Raw genomic sequence first — 22988 nt, 5'->3', positions numbered from 1 at the left:
ATGTAGCTGTGGTGAGCATAAGAGACTTCTGTTAAAAACTAACAAAATCTTACATTTTGAATGGTAGTGCATGTATAAAAGTACAAGAACAATCACAAATTTTATGAATGAAAAATATATGGTAATATCTTGCAGTGCAAACAGAAAAAAACATGATGATTACAGTAACAAGTTACTATTTTATTGTAGAAGTTTATAATGCACTACTCACTGAAACAGGACATATAAAGGGGGTAGTTAACCCAAAAATAAAAATTCTGTAATCAATTACTCGCCCTCATGTCGTTCCAAACCAATAAGACTTTTGTTCATCTTCGGAATGCAAATGAAGATATTTTTGATTAAATCCGAGAGCTTTCTGTCCCTCTTTTAACAGCTACGCAACTGACACTGATGCTTCAAAAAGTTCATAAAAAAAAGGTAATGAAAAATAATCCATATGAATTGAGCCATTAAGTCGAAAACTTCAGAAGAGACACGATCGGTTTATATGACGAAGATATTGAATTTAGGCTTTTATTCACATAAACATTTATCAGATACGGTAAACGGAAGCTCAAGCATGCTTGATTGACATGCAAGAACCGATGAGGTTTGTTCTCACGCGTCAAGCAGGTTCGGTTGAGCTTCGGTTTATATACGCTGATCAATGTTTATATGTGAATAAAGGCATAAATTAAATCTGTTCATCATATAAAGCGATCGAGTCTCTTCAGAAAATTTGGACTAAACCTCTCAATTCATATGCATTGGTTTTACAATCTGTTCATCACAAACTTTTTTAAGAGACAGAAATCTCGTGCTGTCTACAGGTTTTGAACGACATGAGGCTAAATGATGATAATTTTGTTCATTTTGGGGTGAACTAATCTTTTAAAGTCTCCTTAACTCAAGGAACCCAATCCAAAAGAATACAGTTCAGCAAATCTCTACAGTAGATTTTGATCATTTGAAGTCAAGATTTTATGGCATTCTTCTAAAACAAATGCACTATTTTTAATCTTTTTCAACTTTTTAATTTAGCTTGAAATGTTGTTCTCAACTAATGCTTACTACCAGACAAAAATATTTTACATTTTCCTCAATTTTTCTTAGATGTTTATTGTTCGTGAGCATTTTAGCTCTAAGAGCTCGCAACATATCAACAGGCATTAAATATAACAAGTTGTTATATTCCTGAATATGACAATGCTGCACCCAGTCAATGTTGGAATCTGAATATCTTACTACTGACTTCCATAACAAACCTCATGCAGAGATCAATATGAATGAGCACGGAGATTAGATTCATAGCAAAGCAGCAGAACTATAACATCCTCCTCTCAACACTGACAGACCTGATGAGTTGGCACTGACCAGCAGGGAAAAGACCAGAGGATGACCTTACCCATCCCCCCCCCCCCCCCAACCCTAAACCCCTGCATATATGCAATATCCTGTGCTTGATCTCTTTGTCCTCCTAAAAATCTGAAACAGATGTTTACTTTACAACCGAGTCTATCGTTTAAGAAACTGTCCCAGCGAGGGTCTCAGCGAAGCTCCGTTGAGTGCGCTGAGAATGTCGTTGTATATGTTTGTGCACCTAATTAAATCGTTATGAGAGCTGTGTTTATACTACAAGTGTTTATAAATAAGGTGAGGCTTACTGAGAGGATACTTTAACAGAGCGTAGTGCAGCTGTTGCGTGTCACATCACAGATCTCATGAAAGAATTTGCTCTCTCTGCACACCATTTGCTCGGGTCACTAAACCAAATGGGTAGTTAGCGCTCTCTCGCTACAGGCCCAGCTGTCATCCCTCCGTCTGTCCTCCCAGAAAGAAACAGACACAAATGTTAATTACATGCTTGTGAAGGCAATTATAGTTGCGGTGTAATGTAGTTTCAACGTAATTAGCAGCTAACTTACTGAATGGGACGCATTTTATTGTACAGTTTGGCTCGGCAGCTTGAGGGTGTACTGTATCATTTAGGGTAAATATCATTTAGGCTAAGGAAACATTATGAATGCCGACCGCATAACCAGCACATGAATGTTTTTGGGATTATGCATGTTCTAAAACTTCCAATGTATTTTAACAATTGTTTTTCTCTTTTTGTAAGAAGTCAATTACTCAAAATAAAAAAATAATAAATAAAAAAATAGGAAAATCACCATACACTGCAAAAATTTGTATATGATCAATAAGTTATAACAACATGTTTTTACATTGCTTTAACTCATCAAAATAAGTTAAGCAATCTTCAACTTTTTTAGAAGTTAAATACGATTCAACTAATTTTTTTAAGTCAGTTTAATGTCATTTAAGTTGAAATGCCTTAAACATACAAGTTGATTCTACTTAAATTTAAGGCAGACCTTTTTTTTAACAGTGTAGAAAAGTATTAAACGTTTTTAATATAGTTGTTTTGCATACGTGTTTTATTAAGGCTATAATAAAATGTTTCATATTGTTTAAATGTATTTACTGTTTAATATTAATTAATAATCAGAATACACAAAATCAAGTAATGTAGTTCATTAGCTAACTCACAATTTATGAATGGAGTGAATTTTTCAGCAAAGAATGCGGCTCATCCAATCAGAATTTAGAGTCATAGAGTCCATTTCATAATATCACTGTTTGGTTTATACATGCACAAACTTGAAAATATCAGTCCATCATCATGGTCACATTTAAAGTCATTCTAAACCTGAACCCTAGGTATGCTCATCTTCTCAGTTCAAAGTTGAAATCTTCTGTTATCTAGATCTCTCTGATGATTCTTCATGGTGTCGGCATGTGTGATCTTATTTTACAGCTTTTTTTGTTGTCTGTTTTGCAAGTCAGGGGTCTGTCAGCTGTGCAGAGGGTGGAGAAACACTGGTATCTGTAACGTGTGATGGTGTCTGTGTGGATTCCCAACTCTACCAGCTGCTTTACACCCTGACACTTACCCGTGTGTGTGTGTGTGTGTGTGTGTGTGTGTGTGTGTGTGTGTGTGTGTGTGTGTGTGTTGGACAATTAGACACATTCACATTATCAGTCAGCACTAATATGAATATGATTTTTTTTAATTGTCTGAAGAAATCAGACAAAAAGTCATTATTTACTCAGCCGCATGTTGTTCCAAACCTTTTTTGGTCAATTATTATCTAGTTCTTGCCAAACAACAACAGCTAAAATATCTTTTCAAGGAATTGCAGTAGACAAAAACCTCCAAACAAAATAAGCAGTGGAAAATGATCAGTGATAGGAGCTTTTTACAGCAGATGCCATGGAAAACACAGCAAGTCTATCCCTCAAAGCCTCGCTTTCATGACACTGCTTTGAATATGGTGCTATATAGTGAGTGACCAGGGACTGTAAAGCTCCAAAAAATACAAAATGGACCATAAAAGCATCATAAAAGTGGTCCAAACTTAAGTTTTCTGAAGATATACAATAGACTGCTGCAGGGATGGGGTAGTTTTGTAGGCCAACCCATCAGTTTGCATCACCCTGGTTCCTTCAACAAAAAGCAAATAGGATTTTTCCAGTGGCTTTTGGATTATTGTAGAAAATACCAACAAAACTTTATGATTCTCTTTCATACTTTGCTTATCAATATAATCTTCATAAAATAATACAAATGATATGAATTTTGAATTCAAAATACAAAAATCCTCACAAGTATAAAAAATGTAGTTAGCCATGGTCGCATGACTTCAACGTTAACACCGTTAAACTTCAGACAAATCTTTGAATCATTATTTAAAATCATCAAGTTGAAAAGTTTGAATTAGAATAGTTTCAAGAGTATAAACATAAGGTTGTAAAAGCAGACAAATGAGTCGATGATTTACTGTTCGGTGTGATGTTTAACGTCCCCAACAACCTCTAGTCCCATTTAGCAACTTGCTAGCAAGTCTTTTTCAAGACATATAAAAGCTTAAAAAAAACATGGAGTAGGGTATTACTGATGTATTTTGTCATAGAATAAACAATAAAATATCCTGAACTTACCACAGACCTCATTTCAGCCATTTAACCAAACAAACGAAACAAAACAAAATTCCATAAAAAAAAACGCCCACAGACTTAAGGACGATGGAACCAGAAGTTCTAAAATGCTAGCTCGCTTCCGGGTCTTAGGATCATCTTTTTTCCAGCAGTCTATTGTTTTGAGTAGAGAATAGACCAAAACTGAACTTGGTTATCCTTGCGTCTTTTTTATCCTTTTGGTACTTTTTTCATCAGCATTCAGCACCTATATGAAGAATTGTTGTTTGTATGACAAGGGCTGTGTAAAGGTTCTTTCAAAAAAAATTGTGGTACAATGAAAAAACTATTTTCCCATCCCTTTTCATGAATGTTTCTAGTCTTTGAGAAGCACACTGTTCTTCTAACTACCCCAATGTGGGGAGTCATATATTTAAGCTGCACCGGGAATACACTGCGAGATGATGACAGGGACACACATGATCCTCATCCAGCATAACGTAGTGAGAGAATTCCACAGTGAGCCTGGCCGAGATCCAGCACGGCGTTCAGGGAGAGGCCACGAGCGGGAGTGGACATGTGTGATGGGGGAACAAGCGGGCTGATTGCTAAAGATTACCACATGGCTTCTCCTTGCTCAACACATCCAGCTCGTCTTCCAGTCTGTTGGTGGAGTCTGTGGCCTGGCAGGAATTCAGCGCTCCTCTTTGGATCTCCCTGCTCATCCTATGGAACGCAATGAGACTGATCCATCTACCCACTTCATTCCTTGCAAGTCTGGTCAGGAGCTTGGAGGCCGCCTGATAAATCACAACTCCCTTGCATCGACTTCTCCGTTTCCAATAACTCCGGAAACAGAAGACTACCCTGCCGAACCGCTGGTGGCCTCTGTGCAGTTCAGACTCGGTTTCTGCATCCGATTAGCTCTGACAACAAACACTTGGAAGGAACAGCGTGCTATTGTTTGAGTCTGCGACAGTGAGAGGGTAAACTGCGACTCACAGGCTGTGAAGATGATAATAACTCTAATAACGATACAGACAGTCAGTGTGAAGAGGTTCCCATAATGAAGAACTGGATAGCCCGTCAGCAGCCCTTCAGGAATTAATTAGCTAGCACATCAAAGCTAACCCTCAGAGGCCACAGTGTCACACGGTACTTTGATTTAACGCTGGCTGTTGACTTGATAGTAAGCTGCGCATAATGCCTATCCTGACATTCACTGGTTTATATTCTGTCCTCTCACATTAAGATGGTTCTTAAGTAAAACTTCTACTAACTTTTCTCACAAACTTTTCAGGATAAGTACCACCTTTGATCAAAACACTCAAGTCAAGGATGGGAATTGTAAAGAATTTATCGATTCCTGTTCGGATTCATCTTAACAACTCCAGTTCCTTAACAGCGTCATCAATGATTCTTTTAGTAGTGTTAAGGATATTTGAACAAAAATGCATGCAATTCCACTGCAAAAATGGTGAGATAATTTCAATGATAAATTAATTAAACACACTCTTTGTATCGAGTTGTCACTGACTTTTTAGAGACAGCATACAATCCAATAACTGGTCCTAATTTTTAACAACAGCACTAAACAAACAAATAATGCAGAAACATGCTTCATTCAAGAGTTATTCGTTTCAGGAATCAGTCTACGCTGATTGCACTGTTTTTGATCCACAAAAAAAAATGACTTATTGGAATCATTTGGTTGTAAATCAATCTACGCTGCACTGGTTGCGCTATAATGTTTTTAGTCACTAAGAAGAATCGATTCAGAATCAATTGAGAATCAATACACTGGTTGTTCTATTTGTTTTTGATTCACTAACAATAATCGACTCAATACAGTCAATCGTTTGGGAATCAATCTACACTGGTTGCATTGTAAGTTCTTGATTCCCTAAAAAATGACCAACACAGTCATATTTTCAAAAATTAAACTATGCTAGTCATGTATAACAATTGTATTTACTTCAGTGGTCTTTTTCTGGTTCAAGAATATAAATGTGGTGGATGGACTTTGATTGCTCCTGTAGAAAGGTGTATACAGATCATAAATTAGAAATAAAACACTGAACATATTTAAATAAACTAAAATAAATAAAGTTTAACAAAAAAAAAGAAGCTATATTGAGTTGTGCCGTCTACCAGCCGGGGAAACTCCCATGCAGTTTGAGAACCACTGAATTCTGACAGTTATCTACATATAATTCCCAGCACCACAGCTTGTTTTCATGTTCTATGGGATATTCCAACAGACTCAGCTGTCACTACACCTCATCTAAAATTCAAATACAGACTTGTAATTTTGGTCTAGTAAGATGTTTATTCATGGTCAGCTAATAAAATAAATTTAGGTCCGTCCTCCGCACACTGTGTCTGGAGGTTTGCATGAATCACAGGTGGACGTGTGGTTTGGGAAACGTTAGCCATTCACTGTGTATAGAGTCACAGCAATGGCAAGTCAAATATAACTTAATGTAAACAGTATACATTTCAACTGTTCATTTTCCAGCTGTCTTTAAATGGTGGCCCACCAGCCCACAGCACAAAAGAAATGAAAGAGTTAAGAGCAATTTTTTTTTTTATAATAATAAAATAAAACTTTGTGAAAGAGAACAAAGCAGAAGGCTTACAGCTTAACAGGCATTTGAGGAAGGTGAACAGCGTTCCTGCTTGTGTTCTTTCTTTACCCGCACACATGCGCATGCATTAAACCAACAACTTTTACCCAATGCACTGGGATCTGGAATTCATATAAAACTGCACTGCTGCATTATTATTTAAAAAAACACACACACATATGGTGAGATGTAAAAGATCAAGCAGTCCCTCAAAATGAAAACTTGCTATTTCATCTAAGGCACTAGGACTCCATGTAATGGGCCTTATTTCCTTTAGGTTTGGCAACAGTTGATGATGACTAATGAGGTCAATCAATCAAATTATTACATTATGGCCTTTCACTTATTTGCCATATGCCATTTAATGGCATATCAAAGTCTTTTTATATACATTTGCGCGCGCGTGTGTGGTTTCTGTACAGACTTAAATAAATAGTTCAACCCTACTAACCCTAACCCCAAAATTGAAAATTCTGTCATTAATTACTCACCCTCTTTCCTCTCACACTCCAAACCCGCAAGACTTTTTTTTATCTTCAAATAAAGATATTTTAATAAAACTTAAGAGCTTTCTGTCCCTCCATTGACAGCTCCGCAACTACCACTTAGACGCTTCAAAAAGAGATTGAAAAACTAATCCACATGAATTGAGCGGTGTAGTCCAAATTTTCTGAAGAGACACGATCGCTTTATACCATGAACTCTTAAGATAATTTTTTTATTCATATATAAACATTCATCAACTCACACATCAGTTGTGGTTAACAGAAGCTCAAGCATGTTCACTTTACATGCGAGAACTAATCATTTGAGCCTCCGCAAGAACCGATGAGGTTTGTTCTCACGCGTCAAGCAGGTTCGGTTGAGCTTCGGTTTATATACGCTGATCAATGTTTATATGTGAATAAAAGCCTAAATTCAATCTGTTCATCAAATAAAGCGATCGAGTCTCCTCAGAAAATTTGGACTAAACCGCTCAATTCATATGGATTAGTTTTAATATCTCTTTATAACCTTTTGGAACTGGTAGTTTTTCATCCAAAATATCTTCCTTTGTTTTCCGAAAATGAACGAAACTATTACAGGTTTGGAACGACATGAGGATGAATAATTAATGATAGAATTTTCATTTTTGGGTGAACTAACCCTTTGACAATGCCCTGATAGTTGCATGAGAGAATAAGTGAGGAAAAAGCTGTAAAGGACCCCATCCACACTCATAAACCGGATGTGATGTGATCCTTATTAACCCCAGACACTTGTGAGAGAATGAGGCGGATGTCTGGAGGGGTGTCCGACACAAACTACTAAAATGCAGGGATTGTCCCGTGTCCTACGGGCCAAAGCTGAGGAGATGGGTTTCAAAGAACAGCCTTTGAGAGGGCAAATGAATGTAAGCAGCTACCACTTCTCACATCTCTCTGTTTTCTCACCACACTGCCCTCATCTTCAATTCAGTCCGACACTAGAGACGCAACACACAAACTTGAAACACAGCTGTCTTTCACAGCACTTTAAACGGCCATTAAAGTCTCATCAATTCACTTTGAGGCACAAGTGTACTTCAGGCTCTCCTCAAAGCTTTTACTTACCGATAAAGAGATTCAAGGTCTTGCCCGGCACACAACATTGACCAAGATACAAAGTCTAGTTCTAGTTCATCTCTTTGAGATTCCAAAGAATTTAGGCTTTTTCTGTTGACAATTAATTTCCGTTGTTTGCTGAGGATGTACAATGAAAATAACTGTATTTCTATCATAAAAGTCAGCATGAAAAGAAAGTTGCGATAGTCTTTTCTTTCCTATTGTGACGTATATCAGAGCGAAACACTTCTTGAACAAAACAAAAAATGTACGGCGGTACTTGATTTTGTCCATCAGGAATTGATTGGACATTAATTGAATCATTGAATCATGTCACTGAACTGACAGCAATTGCTGTTTGCTATTGCTGTGATCTCATGTGAGAAAAGAAGTCGTAGCAAGACAAAAAATATTTTGATGAAAGATTATGAGGGCACATGAATGAAAAAAAAAAAACAGATGTACAATGGATAATTCATTTATATTAAATACTGCAATATTTCATCAAAACAGAGTTTTCACTTTTGATTTAACAGTGACTAACCTTTATAATACATCCTATTTTCTTTATAGAAAATTCAATGATGTTTTACATCCAAACAGTAGAGTTACGCTTAAAACTTTTTCTTCGATTGTCATTGCATTGTCTTGTCCTTGTGCGGTGCATGTGTAATGTCATTCAAGGTCCCCCTTTTTATGAGCGTTTGTTAAAATCTCCCGCGGAATTCCAAGGCTGAACAGCTCTGATTTAGGCAGCAGGACAAGAGGGAAATGTGTGAAAATGTGCAGAGCAGCAGGAAGGGAAGATGAAAGTGACACGGTCGACCCATGTTTCAGAAGCTGATGACCATAGCCCAAACTAGGCTGAATAATCTGAATGGGCCATCATTTTTTTCCCCCTTTTTGAATCCTTTCACTGCCTCTGACTGCTGGCGCTTCTCATTCTACACAATGGGAAATTCACTAAGACCTTTTATTCTTATGCTAATGCTCTCAACTGGGCATCACATTAAATTTAACACATGCACACACTTTTCGGTTTTTCAGGAAAACAAGGCACACTCTTGCCACTCTTTTTGCCAATCCTTTAAACACAAAAATTACATTTACATAATACATTAAATTCTTTGCAATATTTTTGTAGAAAGTTACTGGCAACTAGTAACTTGAGTTTGTCAACAGAAAAACCAAAGAAAAGCCTACATAGCCTCTAGGATTGCCTGTACTGATGATGTTGCCCTTGGTATAGACATACATAGGCTATCGTATTAAAAAATCTTCTTTAGGAACTTTTTAGTTTACAACCCTATGAACTATGATACACACAACATTTTGAAGGAACTGAGAAACAGTTTTTATTCAGAAACTGTTAAAAAAAATATATATAAGAACTATTGATTTTCTAGACATTCGATTCACCAACAATGTTCTGTCAACTTCCTACACTATATTCAGGGTAAACACTTTCACTAAATCTTAAACATGCTTCCTACCGGTGTAGTGCGATTACTAAGACTCTTATCAAACGGTTATTTTAGGAGAATCACAGACAAACAGCGTGAAAAGCGTAGACCAACTCATGAAGGGATGACATGATTCCAATTCTGAACGAATGACTCTTGTGAGCCGGTTCTTTTAGTGATTCAAAAACTACAACGTGATAAGTGAGCTTTGATTCCCGAACGAATAGCTGTTATGGGCTTATGAATGAGTCGATTACTGAATAGCTACATCTGATTCACTTACTGATCTACAAGTTGCTAGGCTACTTTTATCATGCTTAGAAAATAAACCAAATGTTAGAGGGTTGTATTTAAGGTTTTGGAAACTTAAAAGTGGTTACTGAGTGAATGCTCGTTGACAACGTTAATGTAAAAATAGCCAACACACTGCGTTTTGTTGTTCAGGTATTGCACAAAAGCATAAACATGTTTAAAAGTCTGTATCTGGTTTCTCATATAGCCTATGTTGTGGGCTGTTCAAATCTGACATTATCTCGTAATTGGGCAACAGACTGCCGAGAACAGCATAGGCTACATATCCAAATATTACTTAATTAAAATAGCCTACTAAACCAATCGTTAGAACCATTAAAGAACCGGAATCGTTTAGAGGAATTCGAATCGGAAACACTAAATTCCTTACGATTCCCATCCCTACCTGGCTGGGACGCAAGTTGACAAAAGTTTGAGCTTGCAAGTCACAATATTTTACGAAATGTAAAGAGCCAAAACCTCTTCTCGTCAGCATAATATGTAGTTTATAGCCTACACATTTCAATAGCTTCACCGAATGTCGAGACACTTGTAACAACTGAATGATGTAGCCTAATGAATTGAAAACACATTCAAGCTGCGTACACATTGTGATCAGTAACCTTAAGAGTAAATCGAAATACATATTTACCTCCTTTGATGTTGTAAAGTTCGTCAGTTGCTCAGTTGTCCAGCGTGCATCCGAAAAACAACGCAATTGTACTTAAAACAGAAATGTTATAAGTGATTCTGTCACGAAACTCCATCAGCGGTTTATTTTGTTTTGCAAGAGCAAATGTTTAAGCAAAACTACATCATTCGCGGACGACGAAGCGCTACAGTTGCACCTCGCAAACTTTGACGATCCATCACACGCGTCTTCAAAAGACTGTACTTACTCGAACATTAGAAAGTAATTTAGCCGTCAACACGGCAGAAATGTACCCCAAGCAAGTTTGTTGAGTCGTCGGTTGTGATGTGCGGTGGGAGATCTGTTGGCGTGATTTGTTTTCAATCCGATCTGCCCTCCTCTATCTCCACTTCTCCCCCCAGTTCTTTGAGTTTTGGGCCACTCACTCTCTTCACCAGATGGGCCGGGTTACATCAAACCAAAGGTAGTTGCATGAGGCTTGAGGAGTTTGCTTTCAAGTTTCACTGGAGATTTGAAAAACCTTTGCATACGAATATTTTACTTGTTTTAAAGATAATCGATGAGCAGTTTAAGTTTGGTTGGGGTTTGTTAAACTGGCAATTTGCACCTTTCATATAGCAAGCATAGCCTACCTCTTTTAACCCATAATTTACAAATAAAAAAATAATCATGTCGTGGTTTTTCTAATAGGCTATTTGTTAAATTAAAAGTGTTCTAAAAGTTTTGAACTGTTGCCTAAACTGTAACGGATTTTTTCAAACTTTAGCCTAAGTTGCATGGAGATTTAAGTTTTTAGACTTTTTGTAAGTTTTGTGTGTGTCTGTTGAGGTATGTTCATTTCGATCATCAATTAAATAAATAAAAAAATCTTAATGTTTTTGTGGTTGATGCACTGCATCACATTGCAGATGATCACAACCTGTAATTCCAGCTGAAAGAAAAAAAATATAGCTTAAACTAGTTTGTTGGTCTTAGCTGGTTCAAGATAGTTATCCCAGCATGGCCAAGATGGCCTTCAACTGGTTTACAACCACTATAAATCCATCAGTCTAGATTTTTTTAAAGCAAGGACGTATACTATTTTGCCAAACGTAAGCACAATACAACACAACGCCACCTAGTGGAGAAATAGGGGACGTTTATGTATTGGAATGGTGCTAGTCATAGTGTTGGGATTAAAGTAGTCTACTTGCAACTAATTAAAGATGATTCAGATATTATTACACTTTCCAAATAATTCCAAATCATCTTTAACATATGGATTATAAACCATTATGTTTTTAATGTATCCAAACATTTACTTATGTCTAAATAAATTATATAAAAACTAAAAGAATTAAGAAAATAAAAGTGAAATCAACCCATTAATTTGTACATTCATATAATACATAATGTAAGCAAATTACTGTTTTCCATACACAGTATATGTTTTTCAAGAAGTGCATTACATACTACTAAAAGACATTGAATGAGACATTTGTTCGCAGGGTATGCCGAGTAGGCAGGCCTACAGACAGAAGTGCGTCTTTAAAAATAGGGCTGATACATTTTTAAGTTGATTACTTAACTAACATAAAATGACCCCCTTTACATCAAACAGGGGTTTTGAATTTACATTGGGTCTATCTAAAGTTTCCATGATATGTCTCGTAAAACTTATGAAGAAATTGACAAAGGCCTTTTGTACTAAAATGCATGCAGGCTGGCTTTTTCCTGACTCACGTTACATGTCATAGACTACATCAAATACCAAAAGACAATCGTTGTAGCTACATTATCTCAGAAGCTTTGAATGAGTGTTAGCAACTCCATCTGGCTGATTGCAATTGATTCACACCTGTAGAACCACATTCACCTTTTCTCAGTAGTGTCTGTAGTGAAAGCATTAACAGAGTAATGGAGACACCGCCATCTAGTGGTACACACTCTGACACAAATTCAGTCCAACTGCCAAGCGTGTACTTGTGCACGTTAATGTTTTTTTCCGTTTTTTGGAAACGCACGGATTTTTTTTTTTTGTAAGTGAACTGCGCCACACCTGTTTATTTTTTCTTTGATTTGTCGTCTCATTCGTTTCCTTGCTAGATTTTCTCATGTCTTCTCATGCTAATTGACGTTAGTCACTCCCTGTAAGGTTATTTTTCTCTCACAAATGGATGATTTTTGGAAGGGCAATTTGATTACCATATGCAGTTTTAATAAAGTTTAATTAGCTAACCTTCTATGCCATTTTTACTCTTCAAAGTGTACACTTGCAGGTGTTGATTATAATTAATTTACTGTTGAGCCCATAAACAATCAGGATAAACAATATTTAAAAAGTATATAATTATCTAGCATATGACTAATTAAAAAAATTAACTACAAAACATTGTCAGCAGAACGTCGTCTCAGTTGAATGTCGCGCAACAGCGTTGCATTCAGTCCTGTCGCGTCTACGTTGTTACAATGTTGCGAGCACGTAGACAGCGACGTTGCCATAGTAGAAATGCAACGTGCCACAGACGTTGCCACAACGTAAACGTGTTTGCTGGGTTGTCGCTGGGTGGCGCCAAATTTATGATCTTGTCGTAGCTCAGGTTTTAACTACCTCCAGATTTAGATTTAAAACTAAAGTCTTAAAATACCATCCAACAAATAGTTTCAGTTTTAACTGTATTATTTTATGCTGAAGCACGTTGTCGTCAACAGGGAAATTCAAGATAGCCTACAGTTTTATATTTGAAACTCCATATGCCACATAAAAAGGTATGTTTGTGTTATTATTTTTAAAAACATTTCTACTAGTTTTACAAAAGTTTCAAATGATCTCCAGCGTAATAGTTCGACTTGTGGAAATCTTTGAGTTACAAACTGTATGGGACAATTGAAAATAGTGATTGGTTTGTGTTGTCAGTCTGTTTAGATAAAAAATGATTGTTGTTGACTATTTAGGGTTCTTTGTATTTGAAAGCTCTTGGTCAAGACCAAGCATTATTGTCAAACCAAGAACCCTGTGACCAGAACTCGTGTTTGTCATTTTGGTTGGGCCTAACCAGATGCTATTTACTTCCCTTTGTCTTTTCAATGGCATCGTTTAAATGTTTACATGCAAATTAGACTGCTTCATATAACAAATGCTATATTGCTTTTTTGAACTATTTGTCTTTTATCTGGTATTTTTAACAATTTATTTGGATAATTAGTGCTTGGTTTATCCCAATTTAGCTTTGTCAGAAATAGCATTGTTTGCTTGTTAATGTAAATAAGTAAGTGGTTGAAAGCATGTTGAGGTTGGTCATGCTGGTGGATTGAGATAGAGGCCCATCATGGCTAGACTTTCTTTGAACCCCAAATTAATGCCCATTGTTTAACTGCCCTATCGATGTTATCACAAAGCAAGTCTAACGTTTTCATGCTAAAGTTTCCATGAAACTAACGGAAAGAACATTCAGGAGGTGGTTATTGAGCTGGTTTGTCGTGGGAAGGTTTTTTTTTGTTTTGACCAGTGTCGCCACTTCAAAGAACAGGAAAGTTGTTGGTGGTGGGGGAATACTGTGCCCTCCACTGACTCATGCCCATGGTTTAGATTGTGGCTGACCCATTTATTTTAGGCAGATTGTATGTCACAATCTATATAAATGTCAAAAGATGGTTCAATCGGGGGGTTTTTTCACGAATAGTTCACCCAAAACTGAAATAATTCAGTCCCCATACTCACCCTCATGTTGTTACAAACCTCTATGATTTTCTTCTATAGAACACAAAACAAGACATTTTTGACTATAAAATTAAAGTGATAGGGGTACAGTGTTGTTTTGGACTCCATTGGCTTTCATTAAATGAACTAAAACAGGTTTGGAATGACAAGGTGAGTAAATGATGACAGAATTAAAATGTTTGCATAAACTATCCATTTAAATATAATTTAAATCTGTCACTAATCATAATCTCCTTTAATAAAAAAAGAGATTATTCCCTACAGAATAATAATAAAAAAATAATAGTGTTAATATATAATTTTTCTCAGAATTGTGAGAAATAAACTCACATTGCAGCAAGCTTAGCCCTATATCTCACAGTTCTCACTTTATTTCTCGCAATTACGAGTTTAGAACTGAGCCAAACTGAGTGTGGGGCCGTACATGGCTGTTGTCCGACCCAAGATGCTAATCTAGTGCTAAATCTGTTTATACCAGACAGGCGACACTCATCTGTGACTCATAAACGACTCTTTCCTCCATGTCGTGCTAGCAGTGCCTGAGCCAGAGCACGCGACCTGACCATAATATCCTCCTTGCTAATGACAAACTTGCGCTTCCAGAAAAAAAAAATTAAAGGCTTCTGAAGTGGGACGGTGACCTGGAAAAACGCCTCCGGTTTTCCCGTAATGTGTGGTTCTGTGCGGTTTGGCTTGCTTTTTACTTTAATGATAGAGATGCTGTATCACTGAGAACCTGGAAGAAGTGAGTGCCATAATTTGGGAAGCTGATAATGAAAAGAAGTTGATTTGGGCACTAGAGGGCAGCAGTGAACTTTTGATTGCAGGTTTGTTCATATGCTGCTTGCTAAATATTGTAGTATTTTTTTAACGTTATTATTTGCTTTTCCGACTGATACTGATTTTATAGGGATGTTTTTTTATGTAACATTAAAATTTTTGGGTGTCTGGGTGCGGTGCAGACAGTTCTGCATAAAATTAGATCACTAAATTGTTCCAAATTGCCTATAATCTGTACATGCATTATGATAAAAGGGTTTGAATCATTATAGAATCATTCAGGGGAGTGGAATTTCAGGGGAGTATTGTTTTGTGATTTTTTGTCTTTATTTGATAGGATGGTTAAGTGAGGACATTGAAGTGGAGGCAGAGAGAGGGATGGGATTGGGGATATGACGCAGGCCAGGTTCAAACCCATGTCTATGAGAGAACACAATTCGCATGCATCATTAGCATGGGCTGAATTTGATTCTGATTTCTTATGGAAAAGAGTAAAACTGTGTCTAATGGCGTGAGATGTTGAATAGCAAGTGAAGTGTTTCACAGCGGTCAAAGATCATAACACACTAAACCGCAGGAATGCATTCTGTGTGAATTGCCATCGAGTGTGTGCAAATTATGCTAAGACAGTAATTAGTTTACCGCATGTTATCTTATATATTTTCCCAGAAGTCACTTGGATATTTACGGGTGTGTCTGTCCGCTTGCACGCATTCACACACACATTAAACTTAGCGTGTGACCTTGTTTAAGCACTGACACCGAGAAGAATCACCCAGCAACTTCGCCACAGTATTTTTAGAAAATCCAGTGGGCAAACAAATTGCATGGTGACCCTCTTTCACCTCTCCATGTAAAAGCTTGACAGGTGTGTAACTTATAGCCTGGTCTCCTCCACCCTTCTGATTACATGCCCCGGACCCCCTCTACCCCCACCTTCTAGTATGTGAGAACCTCTGTCATGGGAGGAGTTCACCTCTGACCCCTATTTCTCCTTGAACTCCACACTTTTTGTGTGTTAAATTGTGCCATGTCCCTTGTGCTGGTGTATCCTACCCTATTTTACAAGGAGGAGAGGAAGAACAAGCCTTTACTTTTTAGCACAAACAGCTTTTTTCCTGTGACATTCCAATGAGACTGTGGTTTTTAACAGGTGGTTTGAGCAGCTGTGTGTCCTAAAAGATACCGCAGAAATAGCCTTTGGTATGATCTATTCAAGGAAATCTCCTGTTGTTTTATCACTGAAATCTGTTTATAATCAAGTTCTTTAAGCTAGTCCACTATTGATAACTACAGATAATGACACTGGTGGCTTTTGGCTGGAGAGCATGTCTGAAATTCATAAACGCTGATTTAAAATATTCTGGCCAGTACTGATAAGCTACAATAATTTTTTTTATTTGATATTAAAAATCTGTACTACTTTGCCAAAAAAAAGGAAAAAGATAATACTAAAATCAGTTATTTTAAATGCTGCAATTAGCAAATGCTAAAATTAGTGTTTTTAAAGTTTAACTTTAAATTACCTTTAATATAAAACTGACCTTGGACTATATGAAATACATTCAAATATATGTCAATGTAATATAATTATTATAATAAAAAAATCTGTAACATCTGCTGCTAACTATAGTACCTAAATATAAATAGTATGCACCCCTCCCGTGTCAGAAACAATATTTACCAGGTTTTCTAGAGGATAAGAGTCACAATGCCTCTATTCTTGAGTTGTAATGTTTGACGTAATGAAGATTTACTGCGGATATTTCTTTCCACTTCAATCATCTTTTTTTTTGGCGTCTGATATCTAGCTATATTGTCTATGGGTTGCATTGTCTAATATTGGATGAATCGTGGCTCTCATGGTTCTTTTCTCGGTGTTGGTGCTGTCAAAACGTGAACTGACAGGAATGTGTCTGATGTTACGATAAAACGCTGAAGTTTCGTGCGTCACTCTCTGGGTATAGTGCTTTGAATGCTATCTTCTCCCTTTCAATCCCAAACACCAGGGAGAGTTGTAAGGATTCTCGGGTGAGGCTACATCTTGATATGAGTTTGGATATGCAAGATATGATGATATTCGTGTATGCGTAAAAAGAGGAAACCCTCCTGCTCGCCGGTCACTTGGGTGAGGCTCTCCAATACTGTTCCTGGATTGTGCCACCCAGAAAAGTATGTGCCTGATAATGACAGAGAGTGCTGTGTTGTTTAAGGATCAAAGTGAGAACATCTACCCAACCTGTGTCTAGCTGCTTTGTCAATATTCAGTGTGTTTTTGCACAAAACATTTTTATTAGAAGCATCTCTGGTGTTCAAGACCTTTTCCAGACCTTTGTTTTGCATATGACGGATTGAGATCACTTAACCAAGTCCCCCAAGCTAAGGTTAAGCTACAATGGTGTGTGGATCACTTTTGGGATCATATAAGCTTCATCAGAGTTACTTGATTCCTCTTGGGAGCACCGCAGGAAGAGGAGGTCAGAGGTTGTTAGGTTGCCCTGTTGTGCTTTTGTAACCCTTCCATTGCTTCACTGTTAGAGCAGTGAATTAACTCTTCACTACTTGCCTTTCCACACATGCTTTGTGGCTTCTTTGATGTCCTTTTGCCAAAGGGTAAGGGCGATTGTTCTTTTGGCAGGTAGGCTTGATGAAATTTCAGAGCCCTTGAAATCAAGACTTATTTTAGGCATTTGAGAATTTAGAATAGAGGGGAAAATGAACCTCAAATGTTCCTCGATATGTTTTTTTCTTAAATAGTACTTTAAGCACTTCAACGCATTTTGATAGTCATCCCATCAGCGATCAAATTACTTCTCATGTTACCGCTGTGGTTTTGTGGGCGTTTGATGGACAACGAAGCAATTGCATAAGAAAGAGTTGCATGTTTATTGGATAAAAAAAAAAAAGATTATCCACTCAACAAAGCTGTTGCATCTCTTTTGCTGTCAAGGTGCATGATGTGGACAAAACCAGCTGATAACATCTTTATTCTTGCAGTTTTGCTTCTGATGTTATCTTCCCATTTCCATGCCAATCAATCTACCCACTCACTGAGATTCTCAGGGATGTATCTTTGCTGCGTTTTCTCACGTTCCACTAACTCTGTGTACAAGATTTTTTCTCATTCCTATTTTTTCCCATAATCAACATTCCTTTTTCCACCATGTTGCTTCCTCCATCTTTGGGGTAGCAGGTGGTGACTTCTCTAACCAAACTGGCACATCTCAAATAGATCTCATAATAATATTACAGTCCATTTTTAATGTAATTGAAATAGTTCCCTACAGATCGTTGGGAATGATACGGTATTGCCAAATAACACTTCTACTCTGCCAGTAGTTGAGTGCTAAATTTGTTTTGTTTTTTATAAGCGATGAACATGAGTTCTGTAGTACCTGTGGAATGCAACAAGAATGCATGGTCCTCATATGCTTGGATCAGAGAGAAGAAAGTGTCTCCGGCTTACAATGCAGCTCATGGCTTAGATAGAGTCTACCAACAAGCCATTAACCTCTGCTATCTGAATAACTTACACTTCATGGTACTGTGCTCACAGGGCTTGATCACTGATCAACTTGATCTCTGGAAGCTTTGTGGTGAAATGAACCTGCATTGTACACACTTACTGTTGCTTTTTTGTTGAGGTCAGCTAATGCAAAAGTGGACATTTATTTTAGACATTCTCCCTGGAATTTCCAACAAGTGATATTTTCACTTCAAGCTTTCAAATTGGAGATTACAGTATTTGAAATAGGAGAAATGAGCATTAGTATTATTTTAGTATTATAATATAATTAGCTACTAATAGTATTGTATATTTCATTCTCTGTAGAGTGTATTTACTCTCTGTATTTTTAATTTATTTGAATGCAATCCACTCGCAGAGCCAAAAGTACATTGTGAAAAGAGACCAGCATGATTAAATTTCAAACTCTGATTCGGACCAATTAAAACAAGTCTGAAAACAGCCTAAAACTGTATTCTATAATTTTATAAAAAAAAATTTTTTAGAAAATGCGATGCTACTTATAGTGATCATATTCACAAGTCTCTGATATGATCTGAACAGTGTCTGAGGTCTGTAGGCTTTTTTCTACTATCTACTAGAGGGGAGAGCCAAGAATTCTGGGTATTTCTGAATACCTGTCATAAACATGGGCTGTAAACTGGACAGTCCATCTGAGAATGTCCTGGGGCCTCTTGCTTGTCTTAAAGCCCCCCACCAGCTGCAGTCATTCCTCTCATTTCTGCATGTCACTTAACACCTCAAACCACTGCAGTCCACCTGGGCCCATTGAAATGCCTACCAGAGGCCTTGAATTACCTTCCTTACTTTCAAACGTGGTGAACGTTATGATGATGTCTTCATTTTCAAATGGCAGTGTATCATATTGTGTAGCTTGATCAAGCTACATTTTATTTGTCTGCTTACTTCTATTACTGCATGTTTAAGAAAAACGATTAAACTTCGTTGTTTCGATGACTAAGGTTTGCTGCCTGTATTATGAGCACTAACTTAATCACAGCAAATCTCATTAAAACGCTACCGGAGTCTAGACTGTCTCTATGAGCACAGCAGCCTTGGCAACACAAACTAACATCACCGGGACACTTACTCCATCCGCCCCCATTTCAGAAGCACTGGCTTAATCCAGGAAACAAAAACCCCCACTGAGGTCACGTAACATCAGCCAGACAATGACCTGTGATCTGCTAGGGGGGGAAAAGTAGGAGCTAGAAACTTTAATCCAGGGAGAAAGCTGTTTTTCCTATTTATACTTGTTTTTTCACTTAAGGGTTTTGTGTTTTCCTGTTTTTTAAGTATTTATCTTTTTTTTTTTTTTAAATGCCCTTTGCTTGATTGGATAGTAAGTCCGATTTGTTGGGAAGGATATGTTCCAGACAGTCAAACGGATTAAATAAACAAACACACTGAACATCATGTTTTCATATCAGAACACACAAGCTGATTACACCAATAGAACAATAAGTCATTTCTTTTTCTTTTTTTTTTTTTACAAAGAATAGTACCTTACAAATCCTAGCAAGCAAATCAAAAAAAATATTTTTGAAGGGACACCACTGGTGATCCTGGCACACGTTCAATACATGAACAAAAGCAAATGATCATTTTTAATTAACTAAGCAGTGTTGCAACTGAACTTGACAGTCAGTGATCATTATGCATTATCACTGTATGGAAAAAGGCACTTCTGACATTTTGACGAGTGACAATTACCTCTTATTTTCTGTTGTGTGTAGGGGTTGGGTAACACACCTGACATCCACTTTTCGAGGAAGCTTTATGACCAGAGATGCGAAGGTTGAAGATCAAGTTCATCATTGAGAGCATCTGGATGTATCCCAGTGGTAACTTATTTTTCAAGTCTTTCATATTTATGCTCGTTATAACCTCTTTTATTCAATGAAATTACCTACAACAGAAGTAGCCAATCATTTATTTGGCCACTGGTCAATACATTTTAATATCATATTACTGCACATTGCATCCTTTGAGTATTGCTTTCATTCACAAGCAGTGAGTCACATGTGTTCTTGTATCTATTGAGTTTATTGTTAGAAGGGCTTGGAGGCCTAAGTGAATATTCTTGAGTTCATCCGGATAACTTGTTCTTGCCCCCCCCCCCCCCTTTCTATAAAAGTAAGGTGCATTGGATACGTGCTTATCCAGCTAACAATAAAACGTACCTACTCCATCAGATCAGCCACCCACGGAGTAAATTCCTGTGTACAAATATTTTCAGGGTCTTGCTTATATTATAACTGGGAAATATGAACAAGGAGATTTTTTTTGCCTTATATTTGTTTTAAAGTTTGTTTGTTTAAGGATATGCACAATTTTGAATCTTTTACCTATTGCCTTTTTTCTCCCAAAGACTCTTCCTCCTTCCTGAACATCCGTATGGTATTTATTTACCATGAGTAGCAAGAGATACTGGAAAAGGTGGGGTGGTGTTTATTCAGAGTTCTGGGAAGTCTGACACAGGAATGCCTGCAGCAAAAGACTAACAATTTCAAAAATTGTAAGTAGGAAAACACATCATGGCCATATTCCAGGATGACAATGTCAAGATTCATCAGATTCATCAAAATTGTGAAAATATTGTTGGGAAGGGAGCATGGAGAATCGTTTCCATACATGAATTAGCACCCGAGTACAGACCTTAAATGCATTGAAAGTCTTTGGGATGTGCTGGAGTAGATGTCCTTCCCAACCATTCTTTCAAAATTTGACCCTGATGAACCTTGACATTGTCATCCTTTAATATGGCCATGATGTGTGTTCCAACATGGTTGTTTAAGAAAATGAGAAGTTACACACTCCATCAATTGAATGAATTAATGATTGAATGGCTTTATTTAGAATATGTTAAAATAATACAATAAAAGCTAATAGACAAAACAAAAAACAAACAATATTAACTTATGTCTGAAAATGAAAACTCACCCCAAGAAAACTTAGTTTCAATAACCCTCTCTATGATATGATATGATATAAATAATTAAATCAATTATTCCCAGTGATGTTGAACTGTTTGATCTGAATCTGTATGAATGTCAAAAAGTAATTGTTTATCTAATTATTATTTTTTTTTGTTGCATTTTTGAAAATTGTGGCAGTAGAAAAACAGGCCTGTAATTTGTGAAGTTGTGTCTATCCCCAGTCTTTCCCAATTTGGATACTTGTATGTACTGTTGTCTCTCTTACATCTTGATGCCCTTATTTACCGTTTGTCAGGCTTAAATGCTCTTCCTGACACATACTGTGAGGCAAACTTTTCTCCTTTAAGGAGGTGTCTGGTTACCTCAGGTAAAGCTATGGCTAAGTCTGTTTTGTTTTGATTCGGGATGTGGGTGACACACTTACACAGTAGTCACACCCTGCTTTAGGCTGTGTAGGTGTTAAGTCGAGAAGCGTGATTATGTGGTGATGACCTCTGGTAGCAGAGGTGGTGTGGGCAAATATTGTGCCTATTGTTTGCTATGTTTGAGCAGTTTTAAAATATTGACTTAATATTAAATATTTTTTATTCTATGTTTTCCATAAGGTAGTGCTGTAAAGGAGGGAGAATCTGGAATAATCTTCTGCCATTACTTGCATCCAAGTAAAACAAAATAATCCTCCTTACCTCAGTTAAGTGAGTTTTGTGGCCTTTCACACTGTCATTTTTTGTGTAAATAAAACTTAATATATTAATGGAGTGCGTTTCACAATTTCAGTATTTCTACTTTTAAAGAGTCACGTTTAATCCAATGTGTTACTTGCTGTTTCTTTGTAATCATTTGTGAAATTCATTTATCAGCAATTTCTGTGTGAAAGTTGTTTTAAAGTAAATCCTACACCAGATATTTTTTTCAGTGCAGTATCTATCTCCAGGGTCTGCATGGTCACCAAAGTCCAGACCGAAGGATTTGACCTTATGAGCAGACCTGGATGACTTCCACGTTAGTGTACCAAATACCATCTGCCCTATTTTTTTCTTGGCCCAGACTACAAAAGTCCTTGGCTCTTGGTACATATCCAACCCAAACCATTACAGTATGTTATTTGAATCGAATCGCGGTACAGTCACAGTGAAAATGACCTGTTTGATAAGATACATGCATTTGTATCTAGCTGTGATTAGAGAATGAAACATTATTTGCATGAAACATTCAAGTGGAACTTGAACTTTGGATAAGGTGTTTGGATATGAAACTACACTTTTTGATTTACCTTGAAATAATACGGTAAGAGACCGTTATGTTTTACTCTGCTACATTCCTTTCTAATTCTACTGTTTATTATACATTCATCAGGACCAAAGTATTGTTTTATACATTTGTGGCTGAGCTGTAAATAGGCTCCTCGTAACATGTGCAGCGTTGAAAGGGTTGCGTTCAGGCACGAGAATGAATACTCGGCTAATG

General features: G+C 37.0%; 1 protein-coding gene and 1 long non-coding RNA gene across 3 annotated transcripts in view; one reads left to right on the top strand and one right to left on the bottom strand.

The window, feature by feature from the left end:
* Window positions 1-11041, bottom strand: part of gli2a (GLI family zinc finger 2a) — a 76643-nt gene extending 65602 nt beyond the window's left edge. Inside the window, exon 1 of one of the 2 annotated variants that reach the window (XM_079619861.1) lies at window positions 10577-11041. The gene's annotated coding sequence lies outside the window, so the exon portion shown is untranslated. The remainder of the gene's footprint in view (window positions 1-10576) is intronic. The other variant, XM_079619860.1, reaches the window with a different exon arrangement.
* A 2047-nt stretch (window positions 11042-13088) lies between these two features.
* The window catches only part of LOC307002330, an 82940-nt gene continuing 73040 nt past the window's right edge, over window positions 13089-22988 (top strand). The window contains exons 1-2 of the long non-coding RNA XR_013798466.1: window positions 13089-13324; window positions 20319-20426. This is a non-coding gene — a long non-coding RNA (uncharacterized lncRNA). The remainder of the gene's footprint in view (window positions 13325-20318; window positions 20427-22988) is intronic.

This window comes from Phoxinus phoxinus (assembly GCF_949152265.1).
Source record: "Phoxinus phoxinus genome assembly, chromosome: 7".
Lineage (NCBI taxonomy): Eukaryota > Metazoa > Chordata > Actinopteri > Cypriniformes > Leuciscidae > Phoxinus > Phoxinus phoxinus.
Note: the sequence above shows the minus strand (reverse complement) of the source record. Positions and strands in the feature narration are given on the sequence as shown.